The 4,982-nt window shown below is 38.4% G+C and overlaps 1 pseudogene; it reads left to right on the top strand.

Moving 5' to 3' along the window:
- The first annotated feature begins 483 nt into the window (after positions 1-483).
- Positions 484-804, top strand: LOC100674718 (large ribosomal subunit protein eL33-like; annotated as a pseudogene).
- The last annotated feature ends 4,178 nt before the right edge of the window (positions 805-4,982 follow it).

Genomic DNA, 4,982 nt, shown 5'->3' with positions numbered 1-4,982 from the left:
GGGGCAGAAATTTGTTGGTGCATGTCAAAGTTACTGGATATTAGCATTTATTATGCTAACTTTAAAACTGACTTTGCCGTTTGCCATTTTTCAGTGAACTGAAAACTTCCCATGGAGATAAATGACTTTAGCACATGAGCTCTATTCAAAAGTGGTATACATGGGAGTTCTTATTCAGAGTGCTGAAAGTTAAAATTGTCCTTTCTGAAGGGAAAAGTGAGCTTTAGCTTAAAAAAATACAATATACTAATCATGTATTTTTTTTTTTTTCATTGCTGCTTATTTCATGGAATTTCTTCTGGATTTCTCAAAGAAAAATATTATTAATTATGAGTTCACCTAACTCCTACATTTTTTGGTTTTATGATTTTGGGATACTGCTAATATAATTACCAACACTCTGCATTTTAGCTCTTTTCACCATCTTGGAGCCTGTGGAGGCCTGCTGGAAACAGGACTTCTAAAGCAGCAACTAGGTTCAAAATGTGGTCCAATTTCATTTTTGCTGGCTGTAAACAGGGTCTCTAGAATCAGAGGGAGAACACGGCTCTTCTTACAGTTGAAGGTGTTGATGTCCAAGATGAAACCAAATTCTATTCAGGCAAGAGATGTACTGGCATGTTCAAAGCAAAGAACAGTACAGTGGCTTCTGGCGGCAAACCTAACAAAACCAGAGTAATCTGGGGAAAGGTAACTTGTGCCCATAGCAACAGTGGCACGGTTTGGGCCAAATTTGGAAGCACACTTTCTGCTAAGATCATTGGACACAGAATCCATGAGATGGTGTATCCCTCAAGGGTTTAAACCTATCGAAAAGCAAACAAATAAAATTGTGGATTTGTTCCAAAAAATTTGCATTTTAAAAATAGCTGCATTTAAAAATTTCTTATTTTCTTCCCATGTAGAGAACCAACTACTGGATATATCAATCTTAGTACTTATAAATAACAGGTCTTTCTTATAGATGACTTACATAGAAGAATAAAACTACAACTTAAGGCTTGAAGAAAACATGGCAAACATTTTGAAACCGGTTTATTCTTATGATACGTAAAGATGCAAAAGTGGTTAAAATTCCTTGTCAAATTCATTGATCAGGCACATGCCACACAGAAACTAGCAATGGGACACCAAAATAAAGCAAATTACTGATAGCTCCCTACTAAAGCCGGATTTTTCAATAAATCAGTATCATCTAACTTTGCATCCACAATATCTAATATAAGCAATCAAAATGCATTTTCAGAAAAATTGAAAGAAACATTTGTCAGATCTGCTACTTTTTTTGCTCTACGTTCCACCATCTTTTCTGCCACATCAAAGTGAATCTGTGCTTTTTTCTGGACATGTCTATTTTCAGAAGCAAAAACAAATGTTCCTCTGTAGGCTCATGGTACCGTACCTGTGTGTTGAGGAGAAAACTTAAATATAAATGGGTTTGCCATGCTTTCTTAAGTTCATATTTACTAGCTGATTTTAATTAAAAAAGCATACTTGATCTTTTTTCCACTTAGGTTGTGACTTGTGGTTTAAAATGGATGCCTGTTAACTGACTCAGAGCAGACTTCTAATTTGCACAGAAAATAAATGTGAAAATCAAGGAACGAAACAAAAACAATAACAATACTTAGCATTAAAACTAAGGCAATGTGCTGCTGGAAAACAAGACACATTCTCTCTAATTTGAATTTTTCTAATTTCATTCATATGTTTACCACCCTCATAGGTTTGTTTCTTCTTTCTTTCTTTTTTGTCTCATTTGCAAATCACCTATACTATTTTTTACTCAATACATTTCTTTGAAATAAGATTGACTTTTTAATTTATCCTAGAACTAAACAATAATAATTTTTTACATTATTTTTTTTTCTCTTGAGGCATCATATCTCTACTTTAAGAGTACTTAATAAAATTTGGATGATGCCGATTAAATGCACCCATCACTGCACATACACTTACTGTATATATTCCTAAGTTCTTATCATTTCTTTGAAAATCTTATGTAATTCCTTTTGTGAGATCCAAGATAAAACAGTAATCTTCCCAGCTTATTACAATGGATAAGGCATTAGTAGGAAATCAGACAATATCCGTCATTTATGATTACTCTATAGAATGAGTGTCTGACTGCAGGCAATAGTTTCTCAAAGTAGAAAAAGTATATTTAGAATCTTAGAAAAGATTATCATCTATAATCACTTTGGTAACTGAAATAAACACTTAGGCCATTTGTATATTACTAATTTTTTTATGCTTTCCTTTTCTGTTCCCATCTTAAATGCACAAAAATGTTCACAAAAAATACAGTCCTATAATGACTTTCTCTCCCCATTCCCACACTCCATGCATAAGCCAATTTTGTTAATATGCTTAGGGAAAAGCCAAAATGGCGGATTAGTCAGACACACCTTACAATCCCCTTACAGCAAAGACCCCAAATAACAAGTGAAACAGATGTAAATAACAATCCTAGAACCCTGAACAACAAAAAACAAGAATGAAGAATAGAACAGAACATCAACTGGAAGGGAAAATTGAAAAAATGCAGTGAACGAGGAATAACATGAAATGGAGGGGCTCTACCAACTGTCCTGACTCAAAGTGGCCATCTTAAGACAAAGCCAGTAGTGACCCTGGGTGAGGTACACAGGGAGGCAAATTCATGGTATTCCCATAAGAGAAAGAGATACTGTATAGACGCACTCATAGAGAAGCAAGGTGAGCAGATCATGACTTGGATCGAAGGAAGGAAAACACAGAAAGGAGAATTACAACATTCCTGCTGTCCACAAAGCAGAGAAGGAGCCAGGATCCAGAACCAGATATAATCACAAGTGGCAGATCCTGACCTCTGGGGTGAGTGGCACTCATAAGGAGGCAGATCTGCAGAGTATTGGCAGGAGGTTTCCCACCCAACCAGACCCCAGGCAGCCCCCTCTCCTCACACTAGTTGGGGACAGTTCCCAACTGCTGGCTGCAGCAGACAAGAATTTCCCTGTCAACTGCATCTACTAGCTGGAGAGGTGCACTCCCCCTTCCACCACCTTATTGATCAGAATCAGTGTAAGTTCTCATACACCAGCCACCTCACCTAACCAGAGACCACATCATGAGCCCATCTCCCCCAATCCAGCTCCTTGTACCACCATCTCCTGCTCACCTGAAGAGTGATAATAGGCATGCTCCCATGTGCAAATCCATAAACCACCTTCAGCCTCACCTCCAGGCCCAGTGAGCAGCCACAATGGTACATGCGTGCATGCCCCCACCTGCCACCTGCACCCCATCTGGCCTGGTGAGAGGCAACAGCAGTATGACTATGTGCATACCCAGCACCTTCTCCCTCCCCTCTTGCACTGCCCAATGAGGGATGGCAAGTGCACAGTTGCATACATGTCAGCCTGTCACCTCCTCCCCCCAAGCTGGTGATAGGCAATGGCAGCACAACTGTGTATGCACCTGCCCACCACTCATCCCCCCATCCAGCAGGGGGCAACAACCATGCCTCCATTAGACAGCCACATCCTCCACAGCTCCCATCCACCCACTCTACGAATGCCTCTGCCCATTGCTGCACAAATGCACTGAGAACAGACAGCAGCCAATGCCTTCCCAACCCTTTCTCAGCTGTGCCACAAGACCAGCAAACAGAGACCAATGCTCACACGCCCAGCTGCTACCCCTACTTGCCTGGAGACAGGTGGTGAATACTGCAGCGTGGCCAGTCTAGTGACCAGAGTATCATGTCCATACCACCTGCCTGAATACATCAAAACCAAACAAAAGAAATCAGGACACAGCAAACAACTATACAATTAATAAATAAATATAGTAACACCTTAATACCTCAGAGATAACAGACAATTATCAAATCACCTAAAGAAGTAGGACAAGATGGCTCCAACAAGTGACCAAAATGAAGAACCAGAAAAACTCCCTAAGGTAGAAATGGAAATGGAACTACCAGACACGGAATTCAAAAGACTTATATATGGAGTCCTCCAAGAGATCAAGAAAAAGATCAAGGAAAACAAATAAAATCAAGTAAAACACAGCAAAATGCTATCAGAATTCAGGAAAACAATGCAATAGCAAAACAACAAAATAAATGGACAATTAGAAACCATACAAAAATAGCAACTAGAAACCCAGAAGATTAACAATAAAATTAATCAGAATTTATTAACAATAAAATAAATAAAATCTGATTAATTTTAGTATTATTAAGGTTAATAATAGAAATAGATTAAATGGAAGGACGCAGGAGAAGAATCAAGTTAATGGAAGACAGAATCAGCAAAATAGAGGATCAATCTCTTAACAGTAATTTGTTTTGAAGAACGATCAGAAAAACATAATGAAGAAAAATGGAGAAACTCTAAGAGTTGTGTGGAACACTATCAAGAGGAATGATTTACTCATGATCTGAATTCCAGAAAAGGAGCCAATAAAAAGCTCAGAGAAAATTTTTGAATATAATGAAAGACTAGAAGCTATCCATCCCAAGAAGCCCAATAAACCCCAAACAGGATAGATCCCAAAAGAAAATCCCCAGGATATATCATAATCAAACTTTCCAAAAAAAAAAAAAAAAAAAAAGAATCCTGAAAGCAGCTTGGGAAAGATAGAAGATCACCTTCAAAGGGGAACCAGTAAGACTAAGTTCTGGTTTTTCAGCAGAAACCATGCAGCCAAGAAGGCAATGGGAAGACATACATAATACCTTGAAAGAAAAAAAAAAAAAAAAAAGCCAGTCTGCATTCTCTAGAGAAGCAAAACCAGTAAAGGGCATAAATATGTAGATACATATATATTAAGGAAATGGCTCAAGCAGTTGTAGAGGCTAGAACATCCCAAGTCCATGGGCCAGGATACAGGCTTCTCCTCATTCACACAGCTACAGGGGTTGCAATTCCAAGATTGGTAGGTCAGAGAGCATGGTTCTTGCTCACAGGATGTGAAGATCAATGAATTCCAAGATC

This window comes from Loxodonta africana, chromosome 5 (genome assembly GCF_030014295.1).
Source record: "Loxodonta africana isolate mLoxAfr1 chromosome 5, mLoxAfr1.hap2, whole genome shotgun sequence".
Lineage (NCBI taxonomy): Eukaryota > Metazoa > Chordata > Mammalia > Proboscidea > Elephantidae > Loxodonta > Loxodonta africana.
This window is presented reverse-complemented; position numbering and strand designations above follow the sequence as displayed.